Genomic DNA, 17,028 nt, shown 5'->3' on the forward strand with positions numbered 1-17,028 from the left:
CTTAGTTACCTTACTGGTAGTTGATGCAAAATCTTTATGCTTACATTTCACAGAAAAGCACACCTAAAATCTGAGAATTTTGCAGTAATCTAGAGCGAGGTGGAATCCTTTCAGTTCATTTGATGAACTGACATTTAGGGTCTAAGCTACAAACTACTATAGGGTTTCTGATAAGTGTGGGCTACAAGTGAAAAGGAATGGAGGTTAAGGGGAGGAATTGAAAGAAAGGTTTAAGTGGCAAAAGACACAGAACTGGAACAAGCCTCTGGAAGGTCAGTGGTGGGATGCAGGGCTGGATTTACAGGAGAGGAAATAAACCTGGATGCATGGAGTGTGTGTGAAAGCCAGTGACTAGCAACTGGACGGTAATGCAAGGAGGGGAACAAAGGACATGCATGGGGGGCGTCTATGTGGCAGAGGCTATTTTTTATCTGATGTAAGATTACTTTCCAAGTTACAAAGTACAAGAAGCATAATTAGAATAAAAGATGAATTAACCTCTGGCAGTAGAGTACAAGTCTATTATTATTGTTGAGACATGTGTCTGGTTAATGCTGATACCAACCAGAGGAGAGGATTCTGGGTCATCTACCAAAAATAGAGGGTTGCCATCTAGTGGTATTTATGGAAAACTGCAGGCACATGACCCGGAATCTGAAGACATTTAATAGGAAGTGTCCTTTCAGGTCAATCATTTGAAGTTGACTATGTGCCTGGAAATCAGAAATGCAAACAGCTGCTTCCTGCCTTCCTGTGTTCTCACCACCAGCGAGGTCCTAAGTTTCTACTTTCCTTTCCAAAGTCACAAACAAGCTCCTTGTCCTCAACAACTCTCCTTTGCTACAGGTCCCCAAACTTCCTTCCTGTTTGGGGCTGAACTGTATGTCCCCTTCCCTTGAAACTCAGATGATGAAGTCCTAACTCCTGATTCCTCAAGACTGTAACTACATTTGGAGACGAGGTATTTAACATGGTAATTGAGGTCCTTTGGGTGAGTGCTAGGCCTTGTAAGGAGATAAAGACAGAGACAACACACACACTGAGGGATGACCTTGTGAGGACACAAAAAAGCGGCCATCTGCAATCCAAGGAGACAGACCTCAGAAGAAACCACCCCGCTGATCCCTTGACAGTGGACTTCTGGCCTCCAGAACGCTGAGAGAATACATTTCTGTTGTTTGATTATGTGGCTCAGTCTGTGCTGGTCTGTTGCAGCGAACCTCTCAAACACACGCTCTGCTCTCCAAGGCAGTTGTAGAGGGCTTCCCTCCCACCCAGTCCCATGGTTCTTCTGAGCCCCTTGTCAGCCTCTTCTGTACAACCTAGAAATGTCCTTTCCCCATACTCCTCCTTTTAATTTTTAATCTGGAACAATCAACCCCGTGATCCTGTGATCATTTCTGCCTCTATAGCCACGCTGCTGCAGGGAACACAGCACGCAGCCACAAGAAGTGGGACCGGTTCTGAGCTCCAACATTTTTCCCTGTCTCTCATCTGCTTCTTGGCTATTCCAGACATGCACGGATCATCGTAAACCATCAACTGTACTTCTGCTTAACACTTGACCTTCCTCTTTACTTCATTTGGGAAATCAGACATTGACTTCACTCACTCACAAACGCACCCTCTCTGTAGCCACAATTCCTCACGTTTTCCAGCTCTCTTCTCTTCCTTGGGCTAGATTCTTGAGCATCAAGTGTGGACCCGGGGGTGGAGAGAGGGTGTAGTTCGACGGTAGAACCTTTGCCAAGTGTGCACAAGGCTCTGGGTCCCTTCACCCCCAGCAGTACAAAAAACAAAACAAAACAACCCGATGACTCCAGGCACTGTGGTTAATTTTGCCGTAATGCACATGGGGAAGGGACACAGTGCGTCCCGACTATGACAGTATTCATTAATTTTTTTACAGTACAATTGGTATTAACCTTTCATTCAAACCAATGTTTCTTCCCATCTTGGGCCTTTCATGATATTTGGTCAAGAGAATATTCAGCAAAGCACCTAGAGAAAAATTAATGCTAATAACAAAATTAGAACCCTTCTGACTTTCAAAACAAAGAGGAAATTAGTGCATGTACTATTGAATATTACCAGCTTTTGTTCTACTAGCTTTTAATCGAATATCGACATTCTTTGCAGCTTGGTAAAATCAGTACATTAACTTTCTAACTTTCGTGCTGAAAGTTAATCCATGTGTTGTGCTAAAATATTATGGTCACAACCTCCGGTACTCTACATAAGTTAGTGAAGGAAAACACGGTCATAAGTATTCAGTACTTCAAAATTCTTTTTAACAAGTACTCAGTGCTGGTGACCAGCATTCCCCCTGCAGGAATCGTTCAACCTCTGAATCTGGACCCTGATCTGTAGTCACAGGAAGGTATAAGTTAGAGCTCCTGGGGAAAAGTGGAACTTATAGATGGATTCATTGTGCCTTCAGTACAGGTAGCATTCCCTTTTATCACACTGAAAACCTCAGCTCAGCCTTAGACATAGATGTAATGACAAGGAAGTACAGTCAAAGCAAATGAAAGCAATATTTTAAATTAGCTGTGGTCAAAGTCATTTTCGGGTTTGTTTTTTTAACTCAGGGCTTCGTGCTTGCTAGGAAGGCAACTATACCACTTGAGCTCCACCTCCAGTCCTTTTTCCTCTGGTTGTTTTTGAGTGAGTATTTTGGTTTTTTTCCCCCCAGCTGGCCTGGATTGAGATCCCATCACAGCTAGGACGACAGGCACACTCCAGCATGTCCAGTCTTTTTATTTTTTTACCTGTTGAGACGGTCTTGCAAACTATTTTGCCCAGGTTGGCCTCGAACCACATTCCTCCTAATCTGTGGCTCCTGAGTACCTAGGATTACCTGTATGAGCCAACTTTCAGGTTTATTTTAAAACTTAGATGGGTTGGCAGAGTGGCTCAAGCAGTAGAGCGCTTGCCTAGCAAATGGGAAGCCCTGAGTTCAAAGCCCAGTACTGCCAAAAACAACAAAACCAAAACCCCTTAGAACAGGCATTTAAAGCAAAATTCATTCCGTAAGTACCTATTCTATTCCCTCTGGCATCAATGCCATGGACCTAGGCCTATCGGTCACAGAAGAGGGTAAGTCAAGGACAGAAGACATGGAAAATCATTAAGACAGTACTCAAAAGAATGTTAAAAATGAAACAATTAATGAAATTCATGTCACAAGAACAAGTACTGTGTTCCATTGGGAGCCTATGAGATCAATACTGGAAAGACTAACTGCTGTAATTTTAATGGTAATAATACTAGTGACAACAGCTAAGTTTTGTGACTCGTTTAATAGTTTACAAATAACATTCACATGTAGTTTTATTGTAAAAAAAAAAATATGGCTTCAGTAAGCTGGATTGGTTTTAAAGGCAGTAGTGAGAGTTACTATCCAGAAAATATAAGTAACTCAACTCAGGAGAAAAAAAAATCCCAGATAATCTGATTTAAGATATGGGCAATAGGACTAAATATTTTCCCAAATAAGATACAATGGCTAAGAGGCACATGAAAAAAATGTTCAGCAGGGAAATGCAAATCAAGATCACAATGAGATGGTGCTTCACGCCAGTTAGTACGGCTATTACCAAAAAGACTACAGATTACGAGTGCTGGTGGGGATGTGGAGAAAAGGAAACCCTTATGCACTGCTGGTGGGGATATAAATTAGTACTGCCATTATAGAAAACAGTATGGAGGTTCTTCACGATGTTAACAACAGAACAACTGTATTAGCTAGTAATTCCACCACCGGTATTTACCTAAAGGAAATGGAGTCAGTATGTTAAAGAGATATCTGCCCTCCCAAGTTCATTTCAGCACTATTCAAAGTTCCCAAGAAATGAAGTCGGCATAAGTGCCCATCCAATGATGGCCATAAACAGGATGAAATCCTGTCACTTGTGACAACAGGGATAGAACTGGAAGACACGAAGTTAAGTGAAGTAAGCCAGGTAGACAGACACAGATAGCACATGGTCACACTGATTTGTGATGTCTAAAAAGTTGACCTTACAGAAGTTAAGAGTAGAATAGTGGGCTGGGGATGTAGCTCAGTGGTGGAACACTTTGCCTAGCCCGTGTATGGCCCTGGGTTCTGTCCCCAGCACCACACCGCCCACACAAACAGTAGAACAGTGACTAGTCGAGGCTGAGTGGACAGGCAGAGGGGCACTGAAAGGGCAGTCCACAGGCTCTAAGTGACAGCTACATGGGAGAAATAAGGCCTGGGCTCTGCTGCACAGTCGGGTGACTGCATAGATGATGATAGTGTATTGTATGTTTCAAAAACATCCAGAGAAAAGGGATTTTTTCTTTTTTTTGTAATGCTGGGACAAATGAGGAAAGGATTTTTGAATGTTCTCACCACAAAGAAATGATGACTATTTGAGGAGACAGATATGCTCACCCTGCTTTGAACATTACACAATGTATCAAAACGTCACCTTAGATCCCACAAAATGAGTGTCAACTAAAAATAAAGATATTTTCGAAACGAAAATACCAGGCGCCAGTGGCTCACACCTATAATCCTAGCCACTCAGGAAGCAGAGATCGGGGGATTATGGTTCAAAGCCAGCCCAGGCAAATAGTTCCACAAGACCCTATCTCGGAAAAAAACCCTTCGCAAAAAAAGGGCTGGTGAAGTGGCTCAAGGGGTAAGCCCTGAGTTCAAACCACAGTACTGCAAAAAATAAATAAATAAATAAAGTCTTAAAAAAAATTAAGAAACTGTTAACCTTTTCAGAATTCTCAGTAGACTGAAGTAAATTAAGTGCTGAAGTGATTATGTGAATACAGCCCTTGATTGTATGACAAACTGCATAACTTGCAAGGTTTTTTTCCATTTTAGAAAAGTCATAGATTTTCTGCACAATCATGACCAGAACAGTGCAATTTTGTCTTAACTTACTTTTAAGTAAATCTTACCTGTTTAATTTAGCTAGGTTTGAAATTTTTAAGGTAAATATTTTTGACTTAGGAAAATTCACAAGTAGGAGAAAATGAAAGTATTTTTCATTTGCAAACGGTAACACTTTGCTATTCACCCATGTCTCAAAACAATGACGTCCACCCACGGGAAAGCCTCAGCAGGACAGGGCAGGCGGCCTTGCTCCATGCACGGGAGTTTAAGCTGGAGCCTCCGGCGCCTGTGTGAGTCAGTCAAGTGCCCTCTGAAGAATGTACAGGGCTTCCATGTCTCATAAACAAACTGTAAAAAGGCCTCATTGAGTATAGGAAATAAAAATCCTATAAGTATTCATAAACTTCAGCCGTAACCATGGTCAAGTGCAGCCCTCAGGTTTCTTCTGTTAGGAAGGCAGGCATGTCACAGACAGCTCGGTGCTTCCTAAGATAAGGGCCGCGTGGCTTTCTGCCTGGGCAGACACCAGGGCAACCCCTGCAGTGAGGGACTACTGGGCTGTACCGCACCATTAGCCAGTTGTCACAGTGGTACAGACTCTGCTTAGGAGAAGCTGTAATTTCAATTTCAATCGTCAGAAAATGTTATCAGAACTTTTTTCAGATGAAAAAGCACAGAGATTTGAACATGAAGGTAATTTGTTAATGATTTCTCTCTTTTGGCTTTCTGCAAATTCAGTTAATGAAGTGATGGTGGACTAGGTTTGCTACAAATATGAAGTGAAAACTATTGTGTCGGATATGGAATTTTGTCTTTGTACTCACTCAGCCAGAGTGAGTCTGGCTCACTTAGTAATAAGTAGACTATGCTTAATTCAAAATGGAATGCTTTACAGTGACATGTTTGGAAAACGTATCCCCTACCAGCACAGATGGCATAAAAATGCTTAGTGATTCTTTTTTCAGACTTCACGTCATGCTGTGGGAAGATATGGCTGAAATAAATACATTTTATTTTGTTTTGTGACATTTTTCCATATGATTTAATTATAGAGAAGGGCACATAAGAGAGCTTTGCTATTAAGTGGGATCCATTATATGCTTAAGAGCAAATTCAAATCTTTTGTTGAGCACATTTTTAGAGAATAAATTGTGAACGCCATGTAAATAATATGACATTTGGTTGCAGTCAATTTGGTTTATGTGTTTTGCCCAAACGAACAGGTGATTCAAAGTTTAATCTGCCCCTCATCTGCTTATTCTTAATAACTTGGCACGGGAAGCAGTTCTTGGGATATCAATATACCAATTAACAAAATAATTCTTTCACTGCTGGTGAAATAAAGAGTTGGTTCTAATCTGCATGTCTTGTTGTGCAGGGCAAATGGAACAAACAAAGCAGTCAGAGAGGACAGCAGGGAGAAGACAGAGCCAGTGTTGCCCTGGCAGATGCAGAGGAAACAAGCACAAAACGCTCTCACACACTCCAGCCACCCAGCCAAGGCGCTCCAGCGTCCGGGCTGCCAAAACAAGGCATCCGTCTTACATCAAATTTGTGTTTGGATGGAGTCAAGGGAGCTCATGGGCAAAACTAGTGAGAACCTCAAATAAGAAAAATGGTATTGGATTTGGGTAATGCGGCTCTTCCAGTATATGCTGTATGTCTCCAAGTTTGGGGAAAATTCCTAATGGGGCTGCAGGTGCAATGCTGGATGCCCTTCATTCATCCTTCCCTGTTCTCACCTCAGCTGTCCTATGCCAGGCGTCCCTGACCTCTTGCTACCCCACTGATTGCAGTGAGTCTGGGGTGTTGTTTCCCTTCCCAGTCTTCCCTGTGGCTGTGTTCTGTCCCTTCTGTTGTCTTCCTGAAGGCTGTCAGGTCAGGTCTGATGCTCAATTCTGAACTCCCTCGTGGATAGCCTGTACTGTCCCCTCCCTCTTACCCCCCACTTTCACCGGCCCCAATGCTGTGAGCTCTCCCATCATAGCTTTTGGGAACATTGGTCTGTTTCTCCCCTTGAGACAGCAGCCTCTTTGGAGGTCAGGGCTCTGTCCTCTTTAGGGTATATTCCCAGGACCCGATACCTCTAGGCAACCAATAACTACCCAGGGTGATGGAATGAACAAAGATGCTCAGTGCCAGCTACTCCTTGTGGAATTGCAGTGTGCTTCCATGGGCTCAGTCTAGCCTCTCTCCCCAGCTCCTGTGGCCATTTTATTCCTCATGTCCCCAAAACCTCCGTTGCCAGCCCCTGTCCACACCCAGGGCCAACTAAAACACTGTTTCTGAATGGGTGCACATCCTTCCTGTCTTTGTGCCTTTGCTATGCTGTCCTGGGCCTGGGTTGTTTTTAAGGTATATCTCTACAACTCTTAACCCCTCTTTAGGGCTATTCTTCACCAGACCTTTTACAGACTTCATTGCCCTCTGCATGTCGCTTGTGTAGCACTTGTCACACACAGATTCATCTGGTAAGACCATTAACCCTTGGGGACAGGGACAGGGGCTCGTTATGTTATAACTCTCCCTAGCACATGCTCCAGGCACCTAGCAGAGGCTCAACAGATGATTTCTGGCATCAAACTTCTGTTAAGAACACAATTGCAAACCTTTATCTTGTTCTCAATGGTTTATGTTCACGCACACATAACCCATGCCTTGAGCACACATCACCCTAGGACTTCTTCAATGAAGCAGGGCCAGTACAAGAGCCTGAATGGTTCCAGGACTTGTCTGAGGTCACTCGACTAACACTAATAAATGGAACTTACTTCTAGGTTTCTACCACTAAGCTGTGTGGCCCACCTAGTTCATCACAGTTTTAAAATGAAGTACGACGGGTTCCATCTTGAGCGTAATAGCTTGAGTCCAAAACTAGTAGGCCAATGGTTGGGAAGTGGAGCAAATTCCAACAATGCTGTGTTTGTTACCTGCTGGATTTGCAATCCAGCCCCAAGACCCCTGCAGTGCCTACAGGTTTCAAGAGCTCTCAGAGCATCTCTACCTATGCCTATGCAGCCTGCTAACCCGACAAGCAGAGCCCTGTGTCCTTGTCATCACTCGTGGTGACCATGGAATAAGGGCTGGATATAGAGGCTGGATGAGAAGTGGAGTAGAGGGCTCTTCACACCCAGGAGAAAATTCACATGCTGGCAGTGAGAAATGGTGACTTCATTTAGCTGTCTGGAGCATGAGTGGGGCTGGGATGATAGGCAGTTTGGAGGATGTTCTATTGGATGCAGCAGAGGAGCAAGAGAGTGGCGGAACCAAGTGGAAGCTGACGCTGAACAGACTGTGCCATGAACACATGTGACTCAGATATTTGGAGGAATGTGAGGAGGATTAAGGTTATTGCTGAGCAAGTGGGAGTGGAAACAAATACTATTTTGTTACTGAGTGTGACCCAATTTTTATCTCCCAATTACCTTTCCCCAATATGGCCCCTAGTATTTTTGAAAACAAATATTTTACATCCTTCCCCTTTTTTTTTTAAGCCAAACAAGTTTTTAAGTGTGGAACTTTGTAGAATTTCACAATTAGGCATGAGGATAGAAAAACAAGAAAGGAAAATCTGAAACAATGCATATTTAAGCAATTTTTGCTTTTCTGAGAAAGGCTGTTCTTTGACTCATGACAACTTAAAAAAACAAATCACAATATCTATTTATCCCTAAAATATATTATTCCTAGTTTTAAAATAATAATTTAGATCTATAAATCCTGTTTCCCTTTGAAAATTTATTTTTGCAATTATTTATCAACCTTTGTACTTTACCATGAAAGTTATTACTCACACCAATGGGAATTCAGGCTGAAGGTTACATCTATTTTGGTACAAATCTTATAAATTTTAGTAGTTAGTATGCTACTAGAATTTTTGGAACTACTCATAGAGTATTTCTAGAATTATAAAATATAAATTTCAAAGTAAGTGTAAAATCATTTAAAATATGGTGCTTTCTTTTATACTATTTAAACCCTCAGCATTTAAATCTAGCTCAAAAGTGGAGGTGATGAAAAAGCTGATGCATTGTAAATAGGTGTGACCATGACTGAAAATCCCCAGGTGGGAATGCTAGCCAGTAGTGGTCTATGTCCCCAGGATGTAACCAATCTTTTCCAAGGAAGGAGGTAAGGTCCTGATTCTTCCATCCCCTCCCCGAGTCACTGATGCTCTCCACCCACTGCCAGCCTCACACTCATTTACTAGGGAAACTTGGTCGGGAAGATCCATTCCTGTGCCGGCTATAGCATGGCTTGCTGTGAGGTCTGTGGTCTCTGGTGAGTGCTCAGGCAGCTCCCTGCCCCCTACTGTGCAGCCTGTGTCCACCTGCTGGTCACCGAGTCTCTATCTCCAGCACTGTGGCTTTGATTCCATCACTTTGCGGTATGTCCAGTTTCAGTGTTTGGGTTGGTGACCACCCTGCCTTGCTTTGCTGGGGACTTGACCTCTGACTAGCTCTGCCTGGCTCTGGAGGCTGGACTGAACTGTGCTCCCATTGCACTAGATCTCAGTCTCCACTACATGTTAGCATCACCTGCAAAGCTTGTGTACCTGCCAGACAGCACACCTCACTCTCTGTGGACCTGGCAGTGGGAGGAAATCACCCACTGACAGTTTGTATGGGGGGGAGGGCTCTCTCAGGCTGGCATTGACCACTCTGGTAATCTGTGCAGGCTGATTCCAAGGTTATTTACTCATGAGATCAGAGAGACTGGGAAACTGGTAGAAGGCAAATGAGAGCTGAAAGGACTGTGTCATAAGCACATGTGACTCAGATTATTTGAGGCATTTAAGGGGAATTGGGGTTATTGCACAAGTGGCAAGAGAACTTTTAAGACTTCCCATGTGATCTCAGTGTGCAGCAGAGATCAAGAACCATGGTCTAACCAGGGCTTGACTGTGTCTGGGACCATGTGATTAATAATGACTGATTTTCAAGATCACCTGCAGCTTCTCCCTGACCTCTCTGTAGGTCACCACCTGCCAAGACTTGGCTCTTGGGACTCTCCTAAGCTGGGATGGGTCCCAGCAGCTGGCCAGTGACTCCCAGCTTTCCCTCTAGCCAGCACAGGCTGTAGAGGCTCTAGTAGGCTCCACACCCAAGCCTGCCTGACAGATGTTTACGGCGGATGGAGTTTTGCATTTCTCCTATTGAGTTGTACTTGATGCTTCTGGCCACAGCCTCTCTGGTAGGTGCACAACCAGTTGGTAGCACTCTGAAGATCTAGACTTACTTAAAATGTCATGCAACTCCATTAGAAGCGATGTAACTATTATGGCCTAAACCAATCACATTGCCTACAATTTTACTCCCTTTCTGACTTCTAGAAGAGTAGCCTTTGGATTTTGAGAGATCCACACAGCTCTTGGTGACTGTTCCCAGGTACTTGGCATGGAGCTATGGAACAATCTCACTCCCACCTGGTGTCAGAGGACATTCAAAGGCAAAATGTAGAATTAAGATGCAGACCTTGCAAAGAACCTCTTAGATTTCTAGGCAATTGGAGTGGCAAGTTCACTATAAAGATGACTGGCCAGGAGCCAGTGGGAGGGGGAATGAGGAAGGGGTGGTGGTGAAGATGATCAAAATGACTTATGTATATGTATGAAAATAGCATAATAAAATCTACTAAAATAAAAATAGGGGAGGAGAGAGAGGGGATAAGAAAGAGTAAAGAGGACTGAATTAGATCAAAGTACATTACAGAGTACATTACATGCATATATGGAAATATCATAATGAAACCCTTTTGTACAATTAATTTACATTAATAAAGAAGATTTAAAGAGAAGAAATAGAAATGACTACCTTAATAAAGTTGGACCTTAATGAGAAAAAGAGTGTGTTGTTCAAATACATTCATACAAGTACATGATACATACATACACACACACAATGGAAGATATAATATTGTTTTTAATACCCCAATCAAAATAATTTATATGACCAAAAAAAAGAACTGGTTTCATATGTGTGTAGAGCCTTTGAATGAATGAGTATATCTAAATGTCCCAATATAAGACAGTTCACTGAACTGTCTTTAGTGAAAAAAAATCCCACAAAACTAACACTCAAAACAAGACACAATACAACCACATCATGAAAATTTGAAAGTGAACAGCCTTAAGTAAGATTTTTACCAAGAAGAATGTTAATATGGCATGCCCAGGGGAAATGAAAAGATTAGCTTTTCTGATGAGAGAGAGTCTGACTCAACAGCAATGAAGTGGGTAAGTGAAGGGAGGACCAAGTTCTGGAGGACCTTGAACCCCAGGTTCTGGGATTTCATTGAGATGCAAAAGATAACACATGGTATCGATTACAAGACATGGAAGTTATTAAACAGCAGTCCATTTTCTAATGGAGCAGGTAGTAGGGATTCTAATATACTGGTTAGAATTTTGGCTTTGCCACTTCCTAATTATAATGTTGGCTCTGAGCTTCAGGTGCCCACTCATACAAGGTACCAGTGAGTAAATAAGATAATATTTAGAAAGAGCCTAGCAGAGTGCCCAAGTTATTAAATCCTTAATATGGTAGCTGAGGAGGAAAGAAAAAAAATAGGGAGTGTAGTGGGAATTCCTCCAAGAAAGGAAGGCTTGTTCCCTTAAGCATTTGGGGGGAAATTAAGCTGAGCACAGATACTGTTCTCAGCAAGTTTCAGGTTCAGCAATTCTGAATTGGGGTTGGGAAATTGAGTTGTGGGGCAAAATAACTGTTTAACTTAATTATTGAAATTTCTAACTTTTCTATCGTGATGCCAATACTGTGCACATTGCAGTTCGGGCTTCTATAAAACAGCTATTTTGTTAAAAATTTAGCACAAAAGCTTTGCCATTTATTAATTCATCAATGTATTTTAGTGAGTACAGTACATGAAAAGGAAAAAAAAAGGTAATTATTCACCTGTAGGTCAAAACCGCCATTATTTTAAGTCCTGGTGACTTGTGAAACTCTGCATGTAAACTAATACCAATACATCTAAGTTAACTCTGTGGCTATTAAATACACTTGGCAAGACATTTTGGGATGCAAGTAGGATGCTGACTTATTATTCAGCCTGTGGGACAGCTTCAAAGAAGATGAAATTTTGTTACAGATATATTTTCACAATAGTTTTCTGATCATTAAAATGACTGCAGAATCTTTAGGAAGTTTTCTGGAAGCATTTGCTCTGTCAAAATTAGAAATTTCATCAAACTGCAGGGTCCCCCCAAAACTAGAGATGATGAGGGATTCATCTTTTGGTTCTGACAGAGGACAGACACACGCACAGTAATTTCTTTGATTTGGGTCTCTTAATTGAATAATTACTCTTAGACACATACCAAAAATAACTGAGGTGAGGAATAATTATTAACGATACAGAAAAGCTTCACCAACACTCTGCAGAACAGACCAGGCTCTATCTGAGAAGAGCTGGCAAGGGTTGTTTATCTTCAAGGAGAAATGGGAGGAGGCCACAGTGATGGAACATGAGGGAGACTGGAGCCACCAGGAGGGAGAGGGAAGTGCCCAGCAGTGTCAGGACTGTCAACTCTGGAATTCTTCAAAGCAAAAACAGAAAACCACTTGCTGGGGGCCATTCCTTTTGAATATTATTGCTAACATGACCCCAGAGAACATTCAATACCCTGGTTTGGCAGACAAATCTAGAAAGGACAAATAATTTGATTCACATCACCAATGACCTTATAAAAGTAAGTAAGATAATATATGGAAAGACCTTGCAGAAGGCTTGCTATATTAAGTACTCAGTACAATGACTGAGTAAGGTAGAAAAAATTAGGGAGTACAGAGCCAAGACTGAAACCCATAACCTGAGACACACTCTTTTCCACTAGCCATCCAATGCTGGTTTGTTTGTTTACTCTTTAAAGCTGTACAAATGCAGTTATAGTAAGGAAAGAATAGTTTTTCCTTTAGAACATTTTAAAGCCCTCACTAAATGCCACAGATATAAGGCAGTTAAATCCCTTAGAAATGTTATATTTTGTGACCTTCACGGCCAGAAGCAGGAGACCTGTGAGCGGACCCAGCTCCCCAGTCTTCAAAGCCCACGCTCATGGCAGTTAAAGCATCTTATTCACCACGGAATGTTCGGCCTCCAAGCCACAGGCAAAATACCCAGAGAAGATCTGGATGTGGTTGCTTATTAAACCCACAGTTTAATATAGCAGCACAACCAAAAGTGAGATTGCTCTGCTGTGAGTACAAAATGGCTTTCCAACCCCCAGGAAGACTTGCTTGGCTTGAGAATGGAACTTACATCCTGTTCCCACTGCTTTTGGTGGCCCCATAGACCTGCGCTTGCTGCGGTGTGAGCAGGTGCCTGAACATCCCTGTGCAATATTATTTCCTAATAATGTGTAATTCACAATTGCATATTTAAGCCATCTTAATATTGGGATGCATTAGAAAAGCAATGAAATTCAGGGTTACATTTTGCCATTACCTCTCCTCATTTAGGCATAATTTAAAACACAAATTTAAAAGTTGTCATTGCCAGCAGTTTAATTCTGAGTAACAAATCGGCTTGCTATACCCTTCAATTTTACACATCCCACTGTAATTTATATTTTTGACTTCTCTTTCCTAGGTTTTATTGCTCTTGCCTATTTGCATAAAAATGGAAGCGTTGATCTTTAAGGGTTCATCAGCTCAAATAGCTCATTCACTGTCCTAAGACACGAGTAATGATGGGTGAAAGGAGCTCAGGGGTTCAGCCCAGCCAGGCATGCACAGCCTGTCTCCCTCCTTCTGCTCCCCTGGCCGCTTTCACTGCAGTTCTCCAGTCAAGCCCATCTGATCTCTCCCAGGTGGAACATGAATTAAGGTGGCCATTCCCTGCAGGGACAGACCCGAACACAGCAGCTTCATTTCACTACCACGGCAGAAAGGATGCAGGCCAAGGTCCAATCTCTGTATCTCCATCTAGCAGAGAGCTAGGGGAGTTTCTCAGGCCCCAGGGCTTATACTTTCTCTTATGAAGCGAAGGGTAGGAAGTACTGCCTCCACTGGGCACCACGAAGAGCAAGACATGTCTATAACATCAGGGCTATGCATGAACCTGAAAATGTTTGGGTTTCCATCCCCGTCCAGAAACTGTACACTTACCCATCGTTTCTAAGGTCCTAACTGAAATGTCAAAGCTAAGGTCTATCAGTTTGCTAATATTGTTAACCGTCAACTAAAGAGCAAATCCTATTCCTAGTGGTTCCTGTGGCAATTTTCATAGTTATTCCACACTCAGGAAGGGTTGACCAAACAAAATACTAGATGACCCAGTCTGTGGGGATGAGTGAATCCTCTAAGAGCTATGATTTTGCTTGACTTACTAGTGGTATAGTAAAGTAAAAAGTTGGCATGTGTCCTTTTCTATTCTGAGAGATAACTGTTTGTACTCTAAACCTGCTGGGGGACTATTCCTGTATTAGTCTAAGAATGCACAGCATCCAACAGCACCTTTCCTTACCCACAGATAAGATATTTATCACAACTGAGCTGAGGCTGGGGTGCAGCAACAGATCGGCCCCATTCCCTATCCTCGGGGCTCGCCTTCCAGTGGGAGGAGCTCCTGGGGTAAACAGTAAGTTACGATGAACAGGAGGGAGGTGACAGGAAGAGAAGCAGGTATGGGTACAGCTGGCATCCAAAGGAAGGAGGCATGCCTCCCACCCCGGATGCTCAGAAGCCTTTGTGGAGAGGTGACTTGAGCAGCATCCTGGAAGCTGGGGAAAAGCAAGGCAGGGCCCTCTCAGCTGGAGAGCAGAGTCAGTAAAGTCACAAAGGCAGAGGGTATCATGGTGTTACAGAGAGAATGGTTTCCAGAATGTAGGCAGTAGCTAGAAATTGCAAGCAGAAGCAAGGTGTTTTAGATAGATCATTCCAGTAATGGTGTGGAGGCCAGAATAATCTGCCTACGAGCACCAGGAGGCTCTTAACTTAATTCCTGGAATCTTTGAATGTGGCACATTATACAGCCAAGAGGAACCTCAGACATGCCTACATTAAGGGCCTTAAGATGGGAGATTCCTTGAACCACCTGAATGGGTCTCACGCAATCAGAGTGGGCCTCTGAGTAGAAGAGGAGCAAAAGAAGAGAGAGAGTGATAAGAAGGGTTGGGGGGTGTGATGTTGCTAGCTTCGAAGAAGCTTCATGAGGGTCATGAGCCAAGGAATGGATGATGGAAAAAGCCAGGATTCATATTTTTTTTCTGGGTCCTCCAGAAAGGAGTCCAGCTCAGCAGACCCCTTGATTTTAATCCAGTAAGGCTGTATTGGATGGCCCAACTGCAGAGCTGCAAGATAATAATTTGGTGTTGTTTTTGGCCACTCTGTAAATTTGTCAAGCAGCAAGAGAAAATGAATACAAGTGGCTGGCAGGAGGACTGACGTGAGAGGGAGTTCAGCGCCCAAGAAAAGGGCTCCTTAGTGGAACCAGGGCAGAGCAGTGAGATGGCAGGTGGCTGGACCAGGAGGCAAGGGGACAGCACAACGATGTGTGACCAAGGGGGCCTGTGCTGCTGTTTCGGAAAGGCAAGAAGAGAGACCAGGATGGCTGTAGGCTCCTCTGGTGTGCACGTAGACAGGGGAGAATGCACTCAGAGCCACAGGTTTGGGGAAGGGGACAACTTACTTATCTTCTGAAATTTGAAATTGGAGAGCCTTTGAGACTTTTAGCAAGAAAGATAATCCAATGAAGTGGCTTATGGCTTAGTGAAAACTCAGCACTGTTATTTTGGGTGGGGTTAAAGTAAGAGAGTGGCTGAGGCCTCTGAAGAAGAGGCTGCAGGAGTCACAGAAAGACAGGACAGCTCAGAGTCAGGTGGGAGGAGTATCCCCAGGAGGCTTTCCACACATGTGACATGTGCGTCACTGGACAGCACTGAAAAGGACACATGGCCGGTGTCTCGCGGGTGCAGGAGGATTTCCTGAAGTAAACAATTTGGGGCTTAATTTGAGTTGTAGCATTTGAGTTGCAAAGTCAAAAGGGGGCAGGGCTCATAGAGGAGGAAGAAGCAGAGGAAAAGCATGAGGTTGGTTAGTCACTCAGTCTCCATGGGCAGTGTGCAGAGAACTAGATGCAGTGGAGGTATTGGAGAAGGACAGGAGACAAGGGGATGCAACCGTGGGAGCTGTCATCCCTTTGAGTGGGGGTACAAACAAACAGAGTCATAGAGAGGGCCTGGCATTTACAGTCAGTTAAGTGGACAGTGATATTAAAAATGCACTTGGAAGGCACAGATCAGAGATATATTTAATTAACTTCCTCCTTGCTGATGCTTAAACATAGTTGCCAGATGAATTTTCCTACTCCATGGACCCTTGAGTGACACACCACTCGAAAAGACTGTAGTGATTACAAAAAAGCCAATGTCTCCTTGAATCTGAGCCTGTTGTTCTCAGAGCACACAAGACATGCCTCTGTCCGGGCCTCTTCCTCGGCCTGCCGTGCTTTCTGTTCCCCAGCCATCTTCTCATGTCTAGATTTTGCTCATCCTTAAAGACACAGCTCAAGCGCCAGCAGCCTCAAGGTGCGTTTCTAGAACCCCAGAGTTTGGCATTACCCTCTGTCCTTGACGGTGAGTCAGGCCTCCTCAGGGCTTCACACTTAGCTGCTCAGCACAGGGCACTGTGCAGATGCAAAGGCAGGGCAGCTGTCTTCGGAAAGGAGGATGGGATCTCTTACACCACTGTGGACATTCATCGGGATTATGACGTGGGGAAGCTATGTTTGGGAAGCAGGACCTTTACCAGGGGATTTGTTTGGGAGTTTTGTGAGAAGAGAGGAGAGGGGAGCAGGCAGGCCTACGGCAAGCACTAGCTAGGCAACTAATTCAGTAACCTGTCTGTGAGGACTCTGGAAGTTGAAGAGAGCGCAGCTGCAGTATGAGTTACTACATACAGACACAGATACTCTGTGCTTTTTCACATTTATCTTTTTAAAAAACTCTGTGCTGGCCTCCTCCAGGGTAGCAAAGAAACCTGGCAACTTAACTTCCAGTGTCCTAAGGGCAGGATAGTTGGACTCATGTGGCAGTTTTAAAATGTCACATGTAGGCCCACAGGACACGGACCGTGTATATGAGGCATGTGCTTATTGCTGTGGCTGACCCTGCATACAGGGTGCCAAGTTAACTGAGC

The 17,028-nt window shown here is 43.4% G+C and overlaps 1 protein-coding gene across 2 annotated transcripts in view; it reads right to left on the bottom strand.

Moving 5' to 3' along the window:
* Window positions 1-17,028, bottom strand: part of Pacrg (parkin coregulated) — a 490,523-nt gene that overhangs the window by 116,639 nt on the left and 356,856 nt on the right. The window lies entirely within an intron of this gene.

This window comes from Castor canadensis, chromosome 1, assembly GCF_047511655.1.
Source record: "Castor canadensis chromosome 1, mCasCan1.hap1v2, whole genome shotgun sequence".
NCBI classification, from domain to species: Eukaryota; Metazoa; Chordata; class Mammalia; order Rodentia; family Castoridae; genus Castor; species Castor canadensis.